The sequence below is a fragment of the Castor canadensis genome, chromosome 8, assembly GCF_047511655.1.
Source record: "Castor canadensis chromosome 8, mCasCan1.hap1v2, whole genome shotgun sequence".
NCBI classification, from domain to species: domain Eukaryota; kingdom Metazoa; phylum Chordata; class Mammalia; order Rodentia; family Castoridae; genus Castor; species Castor canadensis.
The window spans coordinates 133,639,336-133,661,376 of record NC_133393.1 but is presented as its reverse complement, the minus strand read 5'-3'; the positions used below and the strand labels follow the sequence as shown (position 1 = coordinate 133,661,376).

The 22,041-nt window shown below is 43.9% G+C and overlaps 1 protein-coding gene across 1 annotated transcript in view; it reads right to left on the bottom strand.

Moving 5' to 3' along the window:
• Positions 1–20,838, bottom strand: part of Elk3 (ETS transcription factor ELK3) — a 63,137-nt gene extending 42,299 nt beyond the window's left edge. Inside the window, exon 1 of the mRNA XM_020182995.2 lies at positions 20,484–20,838. The gene's annotated coding sequence lies outside the window, so the exon portion shown is untranslated. The remainder of the gene's footprint in view (positions 1–20,483) is intronic.
• Positions 20,839–22,041: the final 1,203 nt, after the last annotated feature.

Below are 22,041 nucleotides of genomic sequence, written 5' to 3'. Positions count from 1 at the left end.
TAGAAATGAGTTTCTCAAGATGTTTTATTTCCTTTACAGACAAAATATACTCCTCTTCCATCCCATTCAAATGAATGACTAACTTCACATACGACAGACATTTGGTTGAAATCTGTTCACTCCTCACAGAAAAAAAATAGGGCAATGCAGGTGTGGTGGCACATGCCTGTAATCCCAAGGAATCAGAAGGTAGGAGGATCACCATCTGAGGCTGGCCCAGGCAAAAGTGTGAGACCCCCCCCATCTCAAAAACAAACTAAAAAAGCTAAAGTACTGAAGGTGTGCCTCAAGAGATAGAGCCCTTGCGCATGAGGCCCTGAGTTCAATCCCCAGCACCGCTAAAACCAAACCAAACACAAACCAGCCTAAGGCAATGACGCTCCAACAACAGGTTTTTTTGAGTAAGATGTTTACATACCATATTGTATACCCTAATAAAGACTCAAGTCTTTTCTTCCCCCTCCTCCTTCTCCTTCTTTTTGAGTGCCTATTTTCTGCCAAGACACTGAGTGGATATTTGGGACACATCAATAAACAAAAGAGACAAGGTTCCTGTCCTTGTAGAACTTCCATTTCAGTGAAAGAGGACAGGCCATGAATAACTGTAATGAAGTCGCTTACACAGAGTATTGGAAGACAAGGGCTATGGGAAGGTGAAGGGAGAGCTGGGAAGGGACAGGGAGACCGGGCGGGCGTGCAGGAGGTGGCAGAGGTGTTAGGATGGTCATCAAAGGCCTCATGTGATGATAACAAAAACTCATTTGTTAAATTTTTTTAAAAAAGGGGTAAAGCCATGGCTGCCACACAGATATAAAAATGAACGCACATCAAAAACCAACAGGGGAACCAGGTAGGTGTTATAATGATGCAAAGAAGAATCAGAATAATGAGGGCATTATAGATTAGGAATGCTGAAATGAATATGCAAAGAGAAATAAAACTGAGAGGGGAGTCAATGAAACACTGTTAGAGCAGAATTTGCATATCTATAGATGAGAATTATTTTCTAACCAGCGCTCTATAATTAACACATTGTAAAATAGTTTCCAAAAAATCAGCTCCTATCAGACAGAAGGGTCCTCCCTAGAGTCTAGATGACAGTTTTTCACTAAAAAACCATTATTTTTTCCTCCTTGAAGCCAGTGAGAGAACGAAAAACTTTTGTCTCTCTAGAAGGTACATAGTGGGTAAGAGCAGATTCTGGAGCCATATGGTCTGGGTTCAAATGCATGCACCAGTCCTGTCTGGCTGTGGGACTTTGGGGAAGTCACTTAACCTTTCTGTGCATCAGTGTCCTCATAGGTAAACTGGGGATGATCTGATCACAGAATCACTCTTACAGGATTGTTATAGCAATTTCAAGAGTTACTAATGCACTTAAACTATACCTGGTGCACACTGTTACTCCCTATGCAGGGAGACCCCTGTGATCATAGATCACAGATCATAGATCATATGTCACAGACCATCAATGACATGTGGCCTCCATTGGGCTCAGAGGCATCATCAGATCTTGCAACCACCTTAGTCCTTTGTACATAGGTAATAACACTAATAAAGGCATTTGATGTCCAGGCCATGTCTCAACTGCACAGTGCCTGTTGTGTGTTTACTAGTTCAGAAAATCATCAGAATGGAAAACACAACAAATTTTAAACTTTTGCCAATAATTCAGACCTCTGAGCACCTATTTTCTGATGCTAGCTTAAGCAACACTGCCTTAAGATGCTTTGTGTGGCCTCCCAGCCATGTGAGCTCAGCAGACAGGGCCTTTGGTTGCTGACACTGTCCCAAGAGCTGGTTCTGCTCCCATCTACCTTGCGTCCCTAGAGGGGGCTCAGGAGCCAAGTGGATGAGAGCTAGTAGGTCAAAAAGAGAGAAAATCTAAGATGCCAAGCTAAGACAGCAATGTCAACACTGCTATGACTGCTGGTGACAGAGCCCACCTGTGTCCCTAAGCCAGCTCATCAGCACAGGAGATAAACAGCAGAGAGAAGTGGAAGAGGCCCGACAGCAAAGAGCTTGACCACTAGCACTGAGGCAGGCACTACTGCAGACTCTAAGTGACTGCCTTCCGCCTCCTGTGTTTCCACCTTTCTGTTTTCAAAGAATGCAAATAAAATGAAATCACTTTATATCCCTCTTAGTCTTTTCTCTCTTGCTTTTTAAAATCCTTAATTCATTCTTTAATCTGGACAGATAGAATATACTAACCACTCTCATTGTCCCTGGTGCCAGCACCCTGCCTATTGGAGAGCTGCCAGGTCCCGAGACAGGATCTCAGCTTCAAGTGTTTCATTTCCCTGTTGCCTTCCTCCCTCCCAGAAGCTGCTTTCCTCTCCTTGGAGGCAGGCCTGCTCTCTGTCGGCCACTAGGTGGCGCCAGATGTTCTAATGTGAGCTGGATGCAGACTCAGGCAGAGCAGGAAGGCTTTGCTTCCATTCTTAGAAGTCAGAATAGCCATCTGTTATTCTTTCTACTAATGGCAAGCTAGCACATCTCTTTGCGTGCTCCTGATTTCAGTTTTAAAGCTGCACTGAGATTGTCGTTGAGGGGCAAAATGGTCATCTTTGATTTTCTTAAGCTTAAATGTGTGGGAACTGAAGAAATCAGTCAATAAAAAGAAGTAAAAAAGAAGTGAGAAATGAGAGTACAGGAAAGGAAGAACACTCCCTTGGAAAGGCTGTGCAGTCACACATGTCTTTTTGTTAAAACTCACATGGTTAGAGAAACGAGGGTGAGTGTGAACTTTTTTTTAATGTGGGACTGGGGTTTGAACTGAGGTTCAAACTTGCAAAGCAGGTGCTCTATAGCTTGATTCACACCTCCAGTCCATTTTGCTCTGGTTGTTTTGGACCTGGAGGTCTCTCAGGCTGGCCTCAAACTGTGATCCTCCTGATCTCAGCCTCCCAAGTAGCTAGAATGACAGGTGTGAGCCGTGGGCTTACTGAAAATTTCCTAAGCTCAACTCTTCAGTCCAGAGCAGCACCTAAATATTTAGTTCCATTATATTGTCACTGTCTAAAAGGAAGGGCATAAACCACTCATTTCTAAACCAAACCTTAGCACTGAAGTCAGGAACTGGAAAACAGCATCTATATTACTTGGGATCTGTAATAACTCAGAATAACTGCAAGGCTCTAAGTGAATAAGGGGCACTTGGCAAATACACAGCCTATAGTCTACAAATTCTGACTTTTTTTTTTTTGGTATTTTTGTGAGGTGAAACAAAGATTATTAAAATTTATTTTTAAAAAATGTCAATAATTGTCAGCCACTACATGTAAAAAATACATGCAGGAGGCCAAGTTCATGTTTGCCAGATCTCTGTATTCTCACTTCCGTAATACCTACCAATTGTTCACTTCTGAAAAGAACAAAAAGAGTAGGAAAAGGGAGGTAGCTAGTGCCAAAACCATTAACCTACGCTTTACAGTCTGCAATATTTTTAAGCAACTTTTTGTATTAGTCTATATTAATTATACAAAGGAATTTTCATCGTGATATTTCCACACATGCATGTAATGTACTTTGAATTCACCAGCTCTATTACTTTCTTATCCCTCCTCCTCCCCTTTTAAATAACTTTCGTCTGGGGAAAGAGAAAGGATTTTTTGGAAGAAATCATGGACAGCCACTGTCATAATAAAATACACGATTCACTGTGTGCAGGTCTCTGGGTAAATTAGAAGCAACTCGATTGGTTCATATGGTGCCTCTCGTATGGGAGACTTTTCTTTGGAAAAACTACATGGATGGCTACATTGACTCCAGCTGGAAAGCGCCCCTGGGCCCTTCTACTTCCTCCGACATCCGTAAATTCATGCCACTTTCCACCCCACCCCAGCATGGCACAACCCAGTCCTATCTTTATCCCACGTTTTCAGGGCAGGCCCGCATCAGGACGGGAAAGAGGCTATTCTCACTCTAGACTCTCACATGAGTACCTCTTTGATCTCTAACTTGGCAACTTCTCAGAACTTCTTAAGGTTCCGGGCATAGAGTTTGTCCTTTCTGGGCCTGGAGAACAAGAGGTGGTCCATCTGCAGGGTAAATAAACAGCTGGTTGTCCTAGAAGTACACATCTATTTCCCTGTACCTCAAAGGAACAAGTCAATTTAAATGAGATGGAGGGTGGGGATCGCTCAGAACGATCACTGTATGAGAGAAGCCTCCAACTTTACACTGTGCTACGTGCTGCCCTCTCCTGTGCCTCCTATGAAGGCTTCCACCCATGCAGCTATTTTTTAGCTATGATTTCACTAGCATCACCCAGCAATCCCAACACAGCACCTGACCAACACTAAGTACCCAACACTAAGTACTCAATGAATCCCAAATTCTTTACCCTTAAGGTAGGATTTTACTATGTGACTTCATAGACTCTCCTAAACTGAGGTCAGAGCCTATACATTTAGTAATTTCTCCCCTCAGGACAAAGATGGGCTCATCCACTTCAATGGTGTCTTCTAACTGCCTGTCCCCAAACGGCTCTCGGGGCAGCCACACAAACAGAGGATGGAGATACTGTCTTCAACATACACACCTCCATTTAATCTCTTATTTAAAAACATCAGACAAAAACTTTATTGGGCAGTTAAAGGAACATAGGCCTGCAAGATCAAAGCAGCCAACTGGTCACCCATCCTCCCCAAATGAGGCTGGAGTTCATTACAGCCAGTCCCTTAACCACACCCACCTCCTCCCTCGTACATCAACATGCCCAGGAAACAGATTTAGAAGGCTGAGCACTGTAGGGAAAATCTTTTCAGGTAACAAACTGTATTAAAACAGCAGACCATATTCTTGAAAAATGAGTAGGGTTGTAAAAAAAAAAAACAGATTCTTGCAACCTAGAACAGCTGCCCTCCCCCCACCACACACACCCAGGCTTTCGTGTGCAAGGCTGTGTTGACCATGAATTTTCTTGAAACAGTAGGGCTGCTCCTTTCCAGACATGTTTGGACTAAAACCTGAACATTCACTTTCTTTGCAATTGTGTTTGAATGAATCCTATTTCTGGCTAGAAGCATGTCCCCCTTCAGAAGTTCTCACACTCGGTAACATTCGGCTTCCTCTTCTTCTGCAGGTCACAGGCAGGAAACTGGAAAACGGGCCACAGGAAACCTGGCCTCCTACACCTGTCCTACTTCCATAACTGCAGCTCTGGTTTCATTTGGTCTTTGTGTGTTAGCTCTGCTTTAACCCTCAGCACAACACCAAACCGTTTTCTGAGAGAACTCTGATGAGTTTATTGCTCAAGAAAACTTGAAGAATTTCTTTTTTTTTTTTTCACCTCCCCAAAGTAATTAACTCTATAAATTCATCAGGGGAAAAAAATACTGAGCAGATTCTCCTAAAAGTACTTATTTAGATCAGAAGAAAAAGGATTCATTGAATGTGATAAAGCTATCGATGAGACCCCAAGAAAAATTTAGGACCATTTCATAATATAGCTCGCAGAAGTTGTTTTATATAACTAAAATTATGAACAGTCCAAGGCTGCCTGATGAATTTTAACTTACTAGACTTTGATAAACAACGTATGAAAATAAGCTGTAATCATACCTCACTAAAATCAGTATCATTATGATACTATTTCAAATTTTGTTTCCTAACAGCACCACAACTCTTAGGTTGAACTAAATGAAAATGTTGTTTTAATGGCTCAAAAACTATTAAATACCAACAATCTCATACCCTCAACCTAAAGCTTGTAATTACAAACATACAACAGATACATACACACGTTCACATTCACAAACCCAGGGCAGAATCTTCTTCACCTATTCGGTCCACGAATCCTTTGAATCTAAAACTTTCTAGTAAGTTTTTGAGACAGGGTCTTGCTATGTAGCCCAGACTGGTCTGGAACTTACTACGTAGCCCAGGCTGGCCCCACGGATCCTCCTACCCCAGCCTCCCAAGTGCTGGGATTACACACAGTCATGTACCAGCACACCCAGCTGGGCTTGTAAAACTATAAAGATCATTTATAAATTCCAAATCAAGAGCCTGCTCTAAGAGAAATGGTAGTTATATCCTCCACAACCAACAATCTGGAGATTCCATACAATTCTCACGGACAAAGCTCAGACCACAATCACCTACTTACACTGAAGTTGCTCTTTTTTTATGCTAACATTTGATGATCACTTATGTACAAAAGCATTGTGCTGAGTGCTTTATACAAGCTGTCTGCATCTCAAACTTTCAGTTCACTATGCCCATCAGGAAGCCATAACTTAAAAATGAAATCAGACGTTCCCAGCCACAGGAACGATAGGGGCACCTGGGCCCCAGGTCCAGGCTTTTAATCACCCCATACATCGCCCTCAGCAGAAGCTTCACGTCCTACACTAGCACTTCACAGCTGCTGCTGAAAGCCCCACCGGGGGTCAAGTCAGGAAGTGTCCTTTGTTCCTATGTGGCTCTGCCTCATCTGTGACTCCTGTGACTCCAGCTGGTTCTTATTTGAATCTTTGCACCCATTCCTCCACCGCTTCGTTTAACCAATTCCCTCTGTTATCATGTGTATATTGGTTTTGACAGGCTCCAGGTCCACCTGCCACTAAGTAATCAAGGTTGACTCTTGATGATGAAACAGGACATGAAATGCTTTGAGTTCTAGAACTCAGTTCCTCATTTGACAGAGGGACTGGTCCTTCCATTTAGTGTGTGTACACAGGACAGGGGAATCAGAGGACGGAAGGCACCCTAAGCCAGCATGCATTTCACATGCTCTGAAATGGATCACAAGAACCAATCCCATGTGAAGAGGGAGGGACAGGCTTAGGAACCCTACTGCAATTTTGCACCAGCACGTGGATGGGACCTAGCGCCCAGCTGGGACTCAGCAACATTCCTGTGGAAAGAAACACCTAGAGGGAACCACTACCTTAGGTTCTAAGAAAGCAGTTTGAGGACCACAGCATACCCTCAGAAACCAGGCTGCTTACAGTTAGTAAAGCTTACTAAAATCTTGCTAACTGCCCTTGAATTTGGGCTTCCATTTAAAGACCTCCCTAAGCTCCACTGAGCAATCCACCACGATACTCTTGATTCATGTATTTCAGAGACCTTTGCTTGAATACAGAATCTTTTTCCCAAATATTTGTTCTATTAACATTAGCAAAATTCAATCCTGTGCATTCAGGGGAAGGGGGAAGGTGGAAGTGAGCATATGCAAAGTCTCGTGACAGCCAAGCCTTTGAGTCTGTGTGTTCTGAGACAGGGACGTCAACATCTTTTTCAGTCTCCTATTTGTAGAAGGGAAAGCCCAGCCTGGGCCCTTTCCTTACAAGAATTCTCACAAACTGAAAGATTATGTTAAGATTAAAAGTATTTTGAGAGTAAAATATGTCATCTGGGCTGGAAATGTGCCTCAGTGGTACAGTGCTTGCCTAGCATGCTCCAGACCGAGTTTGAGCTCCAGCACCGCAAATAGTAATAATAACAACACAATAATAATTCTTTTGATCAATACATTGTAGAAAGGATTTTTTTTTCTTTTGGAAGTTCTGGGGCTTGAACGTAGGGCCTCTTGCTTGCTAGGCAGGTGCTCTACTGCTGGAGCCACTCCACCAGCCGCCACTCCACCAGCCCTTTACTATGGTTATTTTTCAGACCACAATCCTCTTATTTATGCTTCCCAAGTAGCTGGGATGACAGGTGTGCATCTGCACCCAATCATTGGTTGAGATGGGGTCTTGCTATCTTTTTGCCAGACATCAATCCACGATTCTCCTGTTCTCCATGTTAGCATTACAGTGGAATACTGTCTTCAGTTTCAAATGAAGACTTAATAGAGATATTCTCTTTCATCTGTGGGTGTCTTACCATTAGAAAGGGTTTGTTTACTCACATACTTGAAAGTGAGTTTTATAAAAATCAAAACAAAGGCAATCTTATACACCACTTCCAGAGAAGGAAACCTTAATCTTTCAGATAAAACTTAACAGCTTTACTATGCTAAAGAAGAGGCTGGGAAGAGTCGAAGTCTATCTCCAGTGCAGTGAGAACACTTTTGCATGGTATAAAATGATGGCAGTTTTTCCACATCCAGAAACTGAGACATTTCCTGCCAGAGCATCCTCTACATTCCTCTATTGTGTTGAAACTGTAAAATCTTTCTAAATCAGGACTTCCTCCTATTATGCTTTGGAGGCGTCTTTCTGGGAAGGGTACATCCAAGGCAAAAGGTAGGAATTCCTGCAGCACCACCCAGTGGAAACATTAGAAGAAGAAGAAGAAAGAAAAAAAGCAAGATAAAACACATCTAATAAAAGAAAAGTCATGTCTGAGCGCCTCTAACTAAAAGTGTGGGCGCTGCTCTTTTTCCATCATTGACACCCTCCAATCTGTCTGCTTACAAGTGATCTTTCAAGTCACATCTGCCCTGTCTCTCTCTTGCACATCCGCAAACACTGAGCTACAGTGGGTCAGGAAGGAGGGTGCAAGCCTGGGGAGGAAGAAGTCCCAGGTGGAGTCGGGTGTGAGCTATGACACCATCCTCTCCCCCTCAGAAGGCTCCCCAAGGGACTCTGGGGACCAGGAAGTCTGAACAGCTGTGCTCAGCATCCCAGTCTTGATGCAGCGACAGGAGTTTCCTGGCAAAGGTACCCAACCATCTGTGCACCTTCCCCTTCCCCCTGGTGCACCTGGTTTGGGCCACCTCCAACATCTCAAAAGCAATTCTAGTTGCACACTGGGGGACGTTACTAAGCCCTTCCCTCCACTGTGGGCCACACCTTCAGTTCTCAAACTCCCTCCAGTATACGACTCAATTCTTTCGCGTGCCACCCTCACCCCCCAATCCTTCCAATGTCACTTGGGGGTCCTACAGCCAAACCAGGGTTGTTTGAATTTGTCTCCTTTCTCTACTGCCATCACCCAAACACATCTTTTCACCAGTGCCTACTTCTCATGAATGCATGACATATTGGGCTACAATTTTCTAGATAACTAGATGGAGCAATGGGAACCCTTGACCTTCCTCCTTCCAGTTTTCTTCACAGGAAGCCCAGGCAAAGGAGAAAAACCATGCTCTTCCCAGGGAACCTGGAAACTTTCTTATCTTTCTCCATAGAACTTAAAAAAGTACCACTTTTTCAATCACTTCTGAATGGCCAAGTTACTAAAAAACAGAAAAACAAACCAAAACCTGTCCCCAACATCAGTCCTCCTGGAAAAGTTCCTTTTCCCTCTTCCTGGAATAAATCCACGGAAACTATTTTAAATTTCTTTTTTAAATGGTTCATGGATAGTTAGCTGATCTTGACTTTGTTTAGAAGTACATGACCAGGGTTAAAAGTTTACAATATAGTGCATTTGAACAATTGATCATTTACAAAGGGCAAATAAATCTTCTTTCCTTCTTTTCCTGAAATTAAACATTTTCCCAAAATGTGTTCCTGTACTCCTGGCTCCTGGCAATGTCAAGATTCAACAGGAGCTGGGCACCAGTGTCTCACGCTTGTAATCGGAGTTACTCAGGAGGCAGAGATCAGGAGGATCGAAGTGGGAAGCCAGCCCAGGCAAAGAGTTTGTGAGACCCTATCTTGAAAAAAACCCAACATTAAAACAGGGCTGGCAGAGTGGCTCAAGTGGTAGACTGCCTGCATATCGAGCATGAAACATTGAGTTCAAACCTCAGTACGATCACTTAAAAAAAAAAAAAAGATTCACCATGAGGACAATTCCGACACTAGCTAGTCTTTGGTTCCTGTTATATATAGTCTTCTTACAAAAATGGTTATATACTACTGCTATTTGTGAACACACCAATGACATCGTGTTTAGATTTCTGAGACACACACAGCCCCTCACAGTGGTGGTTACCTAAGACAGGAACTGAACTCTCCCCAGGCTCTGCTTCTGTAATTTCTTCAGCTTCACTTCTTTTCTTTAGTGTTCTTCTCAGAGCAAAGCTGTTTCATGGTTTAGGAAATGGAAATTCTGGGCATGCACATTTCTACATAAATCTGGTATGATAATATATTCACTTTGGAAGAGATCTAGAAAAAAAAACCAGTGCATCTGGAGTCTTCAGTATATCATCACCTGCTCATGTGGTGGACATCTGTGGGAGTTTTCTTCTGCATCTGAAGTCACAAAGGCAGTAACTATGCCCTTTGGCTTCAGTCTCCTCACATACACAGGTTTCCCTCACATTTTCATACGTGACATCAGGTCTAGCTACATATGACAGTTACGGTGCGAAATGCAGAGTTTCTTCCAAATGTAAATAACTTCTAATAAAGTTCTTTTGAACATGAAATGAAACTATAACACTGTTACGGTAACAGCAAACAAAAGACCTCCCAACTTTTCACTGAATGTCCATTAAAAACCACACCTGGCTTGTAGATAAATAACAGTAAACAGAACACATTTAAAATGTGTGGATACTGATGGACACTGCTATTTCTAAGAAAACTGTTGCAAAACACACAGGAGTGATTTAAAAATGAAATACTCTCCTCCAATGCTTCATACCTTTTTTTTTTATTAATCACCAAATGTATTGAATGCATACTACCCAATGATTCACTCTCATCAGACAAATGCTGTAGCACAAAGCCACCTGATAGAAAAGACCTGATATTTGGCCCTTCATTCCCACACAGGAACCTGCCACCCACCAACCTAGCTAGGCCCTTTTTGAAATGTCACATACAACTTGTTACTCTATTTCTCTTGATAATTATTCAGCATGAATAATACACTTACTGCATAAAGTAACAGCCAGATCCATACTTAGACCATGTTTCTCTTCCTAAAGAAAATAACCCTTTTTTACGAGGTAAAATAATTGAACTAAGTGGTACAGGTACGGTCTCCTACCACAAGGTCTTCAAGTTTCTACTTCCTTAAAGACAAATTACTAAGTCTTAATTATTTAGGTTACAAGAAAAAACAAAGGAAGTGGCAAAGGCTGAAAAATGATTCTGTTCTTGTGGTTCAGCTCTGATTTAAATCAAAGCAAGGCAATCACCTTCTAAGAGCAGTGCCTCCCAACCTTTTGAGAGCCATAGCAGACTTGAGTCATTCAGTTTGATGTAAGACATCTTCAAACAGCACATTCTTTCATAATTAAAATAATTCACTTTAAGGAAATTTTAGCATTTTGGAAATTATTCCATTTACCCACATGTCAAGAATGCAGAATTGAAATAGTAAAGTGACTAATTGAGTTCAGCAATGCCAAATAGCTGTCTGGCTTGTTTTTGCCTTGACCATCAAAGACAAGTCGGTCCACCAATGTGCATTGCTGCGTTGGGTTGGATGTACAGCACACATGTGGCAACATAGCTTTGCCTTGGAGCATTTGGAAGTGCTGTTCTAAAATGCTTTAAAAAACAAAAGTAGGGAAAGAAACCGTCCAGTGCCCTCTGGTCCAAATGATCAGCATCTGAAGTTTGACTTGGAAAACACGCAGGGACGCTGGCAGAAATAACTTCCTGACCAATCTTCAGGAATTCTGGATTCCAGAGGATTTCAAGTTCAAGATCACACAAGAAAACCAAGGCAGTGCATGTCACACACTCCCCTAACTAGTACTAAGTGGCTTGGCTTCTCCTTTGTACGATCATTTTGGGTCTTGCTAAAATGATCAAGAACGTACGCTTTTTCCTCTCCTGAAAATGATATACTAATCCAGGTTCTCCCCTGACTTCTCACATGAAACAATGATTCTTCCGAGTGAAGAAGCTCAGTAAACATCCTTTATGCACCTACCCTCTGTAAAGAACTAAGGCTCAAGACGCACATGGTACCTCACACCTATAATCCCAGTTGTGAGTCTGAGGCCAGTCTGGGCTACATAGCAAGACACTGTATCAAAAAATAACACCACAAAGGGAACTAGGGCGCAAACCCTCCATGCGCAGGGCTGCTCTCTAGAGGTGCAGCAGAGACTGAGGTCACATACTGTCCCATTCGCTTAGGCTCGTGCACCCCTCTTTTTTATCATAATTTTTTATTAGGATATATTCATTATGGGGGGGATGCATTGTGACAATTCCAATCAGACTTACATTGTACATTATTTATGTTTCCCCCATTGTTTCTCCCCATCAGCCCCCTCCCCACCCCACTCAGAGCAATTGCAAGAGGTTTTCTAGTTCCACTTCATATAGGTATATGAAGTCCATCAACCACACACCGTCACCCCAATCTCCTTCCATCACCCTCCCACGTCCCACCGGCACCTCCCCCATACTCTCCCTCCCTACCCCCCATGCACACCTCCCTTGTTTTACAGTCCTGACCTTCATCATCAATATTTGAGTTGACGTTCAAAGGGGCGTCTCAATGTATTCCCTCTGTGGGTGCGCTTCACCTTGGTCTCTTCAATCTCCTTGAACACTCTCCCTTATCCCTTTACCTCCCACCCCCCCATTTTTTGTGAATGTGTTTATTTTGGATCTGTCATCCATATATGAGAGAAAACATGCACCTTTTGTCTTTCTGATCCTGGCTAACTTCACTTAACACGATGTCCTCCCTCTTGCAGACTTAATCTACAGAGACAAGCGTATGCACACACTCTTCTTCCACACCCACATCTTTCACTTTTGATTAAAATCTAAAAATTAGGGTTTGTATGTTAGCCTCAAAAGGCACAGCTTCCAAGCTCCAGTAAGAGGGTGACGTGGGGAAAGTCACACTTCCAGCTCAATGACTATCAACCAAAGAAGTGTTCTTCTCAACGTTTGGTGTTAGAAAATCATCCTAGTACCAGCACCTCCTTTGCTTGCTTAGTGGCATATTCCAGCTTCCTGGGCCTCAGTACCATATCACCTACAGGTGTGGACAGTGTGGAATTCCCAGTCAATTCCTGCAGTTACCCTGGAGCATGTCCCGGAATAAATTATCGGGTTTCTTTTGTTGTTATGATTTTAGTCACTTTTTGTCTTCCCTTTTTGTTGGTACTGGGGTTAGAACTCAGGACCTTATGCTTGCTAGGCAGGCACTCTATCACTTGTGCCACACCCTCAGTCCTTTTTGCTTTATTTATTTTTTAGATAGAGTCTTGCATTTTTGCGTGCGGTCAGCCTCAGGCCATTATCCTCCTACCTACACCTCCTGTGCAGCTGACAAGGATTACAAGCATGCCCCACCACTCCTGGCCCACTTTTTTCTGTTATGTGCACAGAGAAAAATCTGTTTAATTATACATTCTGGTTAATGCAGGTTTGATGATCAAGAAATTGCTGCTTGGCAAAACCCAGGTGAAATTAATTAGCATAAGAAGTCCTCCTTCACCAAAACAAGCTGGGATATCTTTCCATCATCACACATGCAGAGCCTCTTATTATTTTAAAACTCAACGAGAAACGTCAAGCTCAAAAAGTTACCAACCAAAGCTACACACGTTTTCAAATAAGTGAGGAAATTTTAACTAGAAATATTATGGAACTCAAAACTGAAATCTTCAATGAAGATGTAAGGATGGTCCTCCAGATGAATAATTCTAACATGGCAAGACCTTTATATTCAGATTCGTACCTAGGAATTACTTATCTGTTAACCAGCCATTCTCAGATAGTAACCGACACTGGCTACAACAGAAGCAAAGCGTGTTCTCTTGGATATTAACAAAGCAACCTGATTTCTATACATCCATATTCCTTGGAAGTTTAGATAAAAAGTATGGAAAATGACATAGAAGCTCTTCTTGACTGTCTTTATGGTTTAACCAAGAGATAATCCAAGTTGTTTACTGTCCAGTAAAGCGTTAGATTTATACATAGCAACAAAGTGCATTATCAAGCCAGGTTTTGTACAAAGGGCTGGAATGAATACAGGATGAGAAAAACAGATGCGGACCCAGAGGGAGATCGCAGTCTGATGGGCACCACAGATGTGGAACACATCACATCGTGTACATGCACAGAGAGCCCTCATTAGCCAAAGCTAATGAGCTCAAGAGTTTAAAGAGTGACTTCAAAAAGGAGGGAGGGAGGGATACTATGCTATCCCATGCACTTACTTCATAAGTTTTGGATACAGAGTATTAATGAATAATTAGGGACAACACTTCCAGTTCCTGTGTTCTGATGGTAAGAATTTGGAAAGGAAGAATTTGGGTAAGGAGGAAATCCGGAAATCAAGTCTGTGTCAAGAAATCAAGTCTGGGGACAAGAAGGAATGTGGGAGCCCTCAAGATACAGTGGCAGTGGATGGACAGCACTCTCAAAGATGACCAGAGGGAAGGAGGGGGACTTGACCTGGTGATGAGAAGCTTACTGGGGTCCACCCAGCACCCAACCCAACAGTCACTGCTGTCCCTAAGAACCCAAGAATGAGGGGGCTGAGAGTCATGACAGACCACTGCTGCCTGACTCATGCCTCAAAAAGGGCAAAAGGAAGGCCAGCAGGCAAAGTGCCCTTCCACTGGGTCTTTCTTATTCAATAAAGGGCCAAATGAAATTGAAGGAGAAACCTTCCCACTTTCTTTTCCCACTGCAAACTAACACAGCTTGTTGAAATTGCCTTCAGAGAGGACAGCAAAAATTCACATCACACAGTCACAAGTCGTAGAAGTTATTTACTCCAAGAGAGTGGTTGGTACCCAAATAAGACTTCTGACTCCGCGGGCCCAGCTTCTCCTCTTCAATCAGGTGATGATCCAGGCAAGGAAACTGAGGCCCAGGAGGATACAGTAATATCTGCTCAACCCAGTTAGTTTTAAGGGAATATACATTTCCTACAGCATACATATTACTTTAGGTTAAATATTTTTGCTATTAAGTACTAAAAAAGGGACGAGATTTCTTTTTATGGTATGATGAGGAAATCTACATATTTTAACAATTAATTTTTAACTATGTGGATGAAATTGAAACATTGCAGCATTTTATCAAGGTGTGTTGGGGTTTAAGAAACTACTTGGTAGAATTGTGAAACTGTCCTAATAAAATTAAAAAAAAAATACTCAGGGACTATTTTGAAGTAATGGGATTATTCTCTATTCGGGAGGAGAAATATATGCAATAACATGTTATATCTGTGTATTTTAAACAAGATAAATTATGCCTCGATAAAAAAAAAATGTCAAAAGTCATATATTTTTTCTTATTTCTTGGAGCCCTAACCTCACTGGTCTTAGGAAAAGATATTCAGATATGTGTGTTATTTCTATCCCACCATTCCTGTATTACACATGGATAATTAGGAACTGTTCTTTGATAAGGTAGCTTTAAAAAAATTTATGATACTACGAGCCTTTGATCCTCTTAGATTGCACTCATTTTAGTCCAAGTCAAATTAGAATACACTAATTAGGAGCATCGTCTGTATTTCTTTAAAAAATAAAAGTAAATCCCTCAGCCGGTTATAAATGAGCCCACTTTAACAATTAAGAAAATTGAGTAAGACTTTCCAGGAAATGTAAATTAATACATAGCAATAAAGAGGTCAAGGAGCTCATTCCTAGTGGCAATTAGAATCAAATCACAATGTATTGAAATGACCACTTCACAGTGTATTTGAAAACTGCTGACATATGCAAGTTTTCAGTATGGAGGAAAGGTCATCTTTATTTTGGTTGTGGGTAAGACTCATAAAGAGTTAAATTTCTGCAAAGAACAGTTACTACAAAGGCTGAATGATCTACTATTTTTGAAGGCCTTCAGGATTTGTTAATTGAAAGTTAAAACACACCCAAACTCACAGATAATTCAATTGACTGCAGCAGCACTGTAAGTGGAAAAACCAGAGTTTTCATGGTCTCACTGCCATGGTTTCAGTCAAAAAGCTAAACGACCTCAATTCAAACATCATGGGCCACAGTAATCTTGAGCTAAAAATCAACTTAAAACACCAGTTACAAAGTTTTGAAACTCTACTGATAGAAAGTGAAACAGTAACGACTAAAAGCTATCCAAGTGTACAAAATACACCATCCTCCTCCCCTTCATATTTGGATAATTTCAAGGTGTATTTTTGGCTTAACCTTGTTTCTCTTCTTTCATCACTTAACATTCTATCACCATGTGTAGTGCCCTTCACTTCCTGTTACTACATCTTGATATTCTACTGCAAATCATGACTCATTCTTAAATCATAGAGAAACTCATCAAAATCCCAAATTTCACAGCACACAGGAATCCAGTCTTTCAAGAGAGCAGCATTCTCGGAACATGACTTGAACCCCAGAGGACAAAAACACTGAACAAGTCCCTGGCGGAATTATGTCAATCCATCACTGAGTCAACACATTTATGAGATCAATAAATATGAGCGCTATGTGTGGCCATTTCAGTCTCGGTACTCATTATTGAAATGTGCTACATGGTATGGGAAGTGAAAATAAGTTACAAAACAGTAAGTACAGTGTGATTCCAAATAAAAACTTTATGTGTTATGCACATCTGTGTGTGCATGGATACACATATGCACTTGGAAAGTCTGGAAAAATATACATCAAAATGTTAACGGTAGGTTTATGGGAGATGTTTGTTTATTTTTCATTGTGGTTTTCTCTATTTTCCTAAGGTAATTTGTGCTGACATTTTTCACAACAGGAAAAAAACAACTAACCTTTAGAAAATACCTTTAGGCTACTGTGGTCCCAAGTATGCTATAAACTGGCTACAAAGGCAAAAGGGAATTATGGATAACTATGACATGAAAAACTTGCCTGAAACATGCAAGAAACTCTGATAAGCGTGGAGCCCCCCCCCCATACAAATCACCCACGCCACTCAGGTGTATATGTAATGGGAAACCCTTGAGAGGGGTCAGAAGCCAGTCACAGGGCAAAATCAAAACAGAGAGCCATTGCTTTCAAGCTGTAAAGAGGAACCCAGATCTGGGAAAGAGATGACTGTCACTTCCTAGACTTGGAAGAGAGCAAAACTATCAATTAGTATGCCGTAACTCACCCTCAGTGAAGAAAGACTATACTCCAGGAAGTCCCATCCTTGGATAATTTTTTATTAAGTGTTTTAGGTTTGTCAATAGGTCATATTTTGTAACATTTCACAGCACCGTATTGGTGTTCTGAGTAGGAGAGATATATAAATATAACTGGGTGGCACAGAACACACAAAATCCAATATCTGACAGCTAAGAGGGAATGTTCTAATTTATATACACTGCCTGGAAGTCCTTTAAAACCAATTTCAGGAAAAGATTCAAGTTCCAAAAAGTTATTACAAACATAAATTTTAATATATGATCTCAGAGTTACATTTACTATATATTAGCAGTTTTGAATTATTTCTTATATAAAAAAAGGAGGCGGTCTTTAATAAATATTTAAATAACTTTGAAACTCAAATGGGACTGAAAAACTTTTGCTCTCCACTCAGGGTTACTACCCATCCCATCTAAAAAGCTTTGGCACTGTGTGTCAAGATGCTATGCAGGAGGTTCGAGGAATGGCTCAAGTAGTAAGAGCACCTGCCTAGCAAGTGTGAAGCCCTGAGTTCAAATCCCAGTGCTGCCAAAAAAAAAAAAAGATGGTCTAATTCAGCTCACAAAAGGCAAACCATCACAAGGTCACATCAGCATGTCACCCTATCATACATCACTGACCAGAAAGAGAAAGAAAGTCCATAAATAGTATGCTACATACATGACAAAGGGCTCACACCTGTAATCCTAGCTAGTAAGAAAGTAGTGATCGGGAGGATCAAGTTTCGAAGCTGCCCCAGGAGAGACCCTATCTCAAAAAAACTCATCACAGAAAAAGGCTAGCAGAGGGGCTCAAGCGGTAAGAGCTCCTACCTAGCAAGCGTGAGGCCCTGAGTTCAAACTCTAGCACAGTCAAAATAAAATAAACAAATAAATAGAATAAAGGATTTTAAAATGCCCTATTTGCTGAATGAATGCATGTGATAGCTTTTATCATTATTAAGGTAAATAAGAGTTTCTCAGTCTGAGCACAATTGACATGTGGGGTTAGGAAATTCTTTTGGGGTCTGTCCTGGCTTTGGTGGCCATGTAGCAGCATCCCTGGTCTCTCTGCTCACCAGATGCCAGTAGCTTTGTTACAAACAAAAACCTATCTTAGTATTCGTTGAGAACCTCAGATGTAAATGAACCTTACGCATCCCAAACAACAACCTACTGGAAGGATGAACTCTAATTACCTTTCTATTTGATGGAAATGGACTTGAGAGGAGACTAATTACATCCTCCCATTGTAGGGAGTTCTACAAAACATGGGAGTTCCTGAAACCTATTCCTTCAGCCATTGTAAGTTTCGTCTTACAGCTTTAATGCCATGATTTACAGAGCACCTATTCTGTGCCCAGCAAGGTTTGAAGGACATCCTGTGCTCATGCCCACTGACTAACACCCTGGTCCAGCTGGCTGGACTTTACCATTGTGGAAGAAATGCCAACACCTTAGAAACCCTCAAGAGAGGTGACATCAAGAAAGGGGTTCCATGGTTCCAATAGGTTCCTTAAAATTCTTTGCCCTTTTTAGTAACTCTACACATTTCTAGGCAACATTTAAAGGCTTAAAAAAGAAGAAGAAAAAAAAAAAAAGGCCAGAAGGCCTTTGCTATATTTGGCATAGACAGGCCATCACTTTTCAAACTCTGAAGCTTTGCAGCAAGATCATTACTGGAAACTCTAAAAACACTTATGGACAGCCTCCTTAACTGTCTGACCCTCATGCCCTCCTAACACAATTTGTAATTTTACAGTCCTCATAAATTCAAACCCATAACTGACCTTTTCCAAATAAATGTGTGCCACAGACAGAAAAGGAGATCAGAGGGTGGTGTGTTGGGCAATAAGGCTCAGAGATCGATTTAACCTCATTAATAGATGCCCGGAATATGCTGGGTTTCTCAGGCTCTCCCTTCCTGCCCCCCAACAAAAAAGAAGCACAGATGGAAGAAAGATGGGTGTGTATGAGCAGGCTGGGCAACAGAAACCACACACACACACACACACACACACACACACACACACAAACCTGTAAGCCTGAAATCCAAAATGGCCAGAGTCATTTCATGGTTTTTTGAGACTCTGCCCTAAAAGGACTGATGGGACAGAAAAGGCACCTCTAAGTAAAAAGGCAGTAACTTGTCTCCTTGGCCAGCGCTGGGCTCCCTAGGCTGACAGTGGCTGCACAAAACCCCTCCTGTGCGCAGCAGCGGAAACTCCTAATGAGATTAGTTGGTGTGTGTGCAGACATTACTTAGCAATGACTAAAGGGGCTCTCTTCCTGCAGCAGCCAGTGGAAAATTCAGGGAACTTTTTCCCCCTGCAGCAGCAGAATCCCTTTAACCCTCTCCCCAGCCAACTCCAAAAACATCTCGGCCTCCCCTCTGTCTGCGCCCCCCCCCGGGGGCTGGGAGACTGGGGGAAGTTAAAGAGCGGCCAGGGGCTTTCAAAGCAGGGAGGGCGGCAGGGGGCTGGCGGGGAAGGGGCGGGGGACCCTCGAACACTACAAAGGAAACTGTAAAAGGCACAAATACATAAACCTGAGAAGGAGCAAACCACAGTTTCTTTGTGAGCGCCTCTAGTGAGTCATTTTCAAGATGCTGTCTGCTGCCAGTTTCAAAGCGGAAGCGCATTGCAATTAGTCTTGCCGTTTCCAGACAAGCCAGAAACTCTCCCGACACTCGTTGTTTTTTTTTTTTTTCTTTCTAAAAAGCCCCTTTTGCAGTTTCTAAAATAGCATTTCTTGCTCCCACCCCCACCCGCCGCCTAACTGCTTTGGTTCAGAAAACGTAACAGAACCGAAATCTTTTTTATTTTAATCTCTCCCCAAAATTTATCCCCTCCCCCGCTAAAAAGTTACAGTAGCAGTTCAGGCCAACACTCAGTTCGAAGCTAAAGATCAACTTTTGTTAGTTTCCAATCGCAGAGCGTGACCAGACGACTTTTAAATGGCTTTTAAAAGTCCGATTGACTGGGCGTGCGCCTGCGGCGGTGACCTGGGCGGGGGTCACCTGCCCGGCGAGAGTGGACGAAGCTCCCCCAAGCCCAGTGCCCTCTACCTCCCTCTCCATCCCTGTCTCCCTCCTTGGATTCGAGCTCCGGCGCCCTCCGCCCACCCGAGGGGAGCCGGCCCACAGCCCCAGCTGGAAGGTCAGCGGCGGTCCAGCGTCCAGACACGCAGCCTACTCCTGAGTCCCGGGGACCCCAAGACTCGCTGTCCCCAGCTCCGCCCGCCGCCGACAGCGCTGCCCCCTCCTTCGGGCTCTTAGTGCAGCCCCAAGGCGGACAGCCGCGGCACAGGGTCCCCGCGATCCCCGGCCGGGAGCGCGAGCTCCGGCGGTGGCGACGGTGGCAACGGTGGCGGCGGCGCGGGCGCAGCAGCATCGCATCCCGGCTGCGCCCCTCCCGCGGACGGCCCCCGCCCTCACGGACGCACCCCCATCCACCCACCCCGGGGGGCCCTCCGCCCCACCCCCACCAAGCCTAAGAAAAGAAAGCCCCCCAAAAACGATCTCAAAGGAAACTTTGCAAGTGTCGGAGCAACAGGCAGAAAGAAACCCTGTTACCTACCCAGATGTGGGGGAGCCTTCAAGATCCTTCTTCGGGGGGAATTTCTAGGAGGACCCAGGCGAAAGCCCCCGACTTTCCATGCTGACAGGCGTCTACAGACGGTCTGTTGCTCTTGTAATGAGATCCTGATCCCCCCCCTTTTTTTTCTTTCTCTCGCTCCTCTTTTTTTTTTTTTTTTTTTTTCCCCTCGGCTGTGTGTGAGAGCAGGAAGTTGGAGCAGTCAGGCCGAGCCGGCTCACTTCCTTTACTGCATTATTCCCCAGGCGGTGTGCAGTCTGTGTAAACAGGCTTTTCCGCCCCGCGCCGCGCGCCCCGGCCGCGGCTGTGCGCCGGGGCTGCCCGCCGAGGCCCGCCCGCGCATACTCCGCCGCCCGGGACCCCGCGCGCCGCCCGCACGCCCGCACGCCCCGCGCGCCCCCGAGCCGCGCCCGCCCCGCTTCCTGCTGGGCCACCCCAGGGGAGGAGCCTCCAGCCCCGCCGCGACGCCCGGCGGCCGCAGCCCCTCCCCACGCGCCGGGCTCTGCGGGAACCAGGATGCCACATGTCCCCTCTTCCACCACTCCCACCGCCCCCCTCCCCGGGGGTCCCTGCGCTGGGGACCGCGCACGCTGGCCACCACTGATGGGGTCGTGCCCTGCCCAAGTTGGCCTCGGGAAGGGAGGCCCCATGTAAGGAAGCCGCTGGACCCGCTGTTTTCTGTCAGCTGGGATGGTAGAGTTAGGGGACATTTGGACCTTGGGAGTGGGGTTCGGGGTTTGGTTGCAGTTGTCGTGGGCAGGGCATGATTGTTGAGGATGACAAGATGTAGGATGTAAAGAAAAGGAGACAGTTTCTACCTAGGGATGAAGTTGGACGCCATTCCTGGCTAGAGTTTAATTTAAAAAAAAAGCCTCAGTGGGGACCCATTTTTGGGGAAAAGGATGAGGATCCACACACTGGAAGCTGGGATTCTCCAGTAAGAGTCCTCCAGGAAAATGGCAGGCCCAACCTTCCTGCTTGCTTAGGAGCTCCAGGTGGCAATGAGTGACCACTGGCCCAGTGACTAAGGCTCCTGAGGGAGGCTCTGTGGTCTCAGGACCGACTCCCACCCCTGAGGGTCCGGCCAGGCTCTGACTGAACAAGGATGGATGCAATGCCCTGAGGCTGTGATGGAGGAGTGAGGAGCAAATGCCTATTGACTAGCCCCTCACTCCCATCCCTGTGCTCCAAATAAAACTTGCTAACATCCAGAACCTTCCAGTCCCATGCCTGCACTCCTTAGCTCTGCAGTTCAGTGGTTTTTCAAACTAGAATGTGCAGCATGGTGACCTGGGGGGCTTGTTAAAACCCTGGTTGCTGGGCTTCTCTCCCCTCCCCCGCCACCACCCCAGTCCCGGATTCAATGTGTATGGGGTGTTTCTTAGGCCCGGCTAACGTTAGAATCACCTGGGGAGCACTTTGAAAACTATCCAACAACGTACTCAACCCAGACCAATTAAGTCAACTTCTGAGAGCCGGGCGTGAGTCCTTTAGAAGGACCACATTCTAATATTTCCTGCACTTTATTTGTTTCTATTTT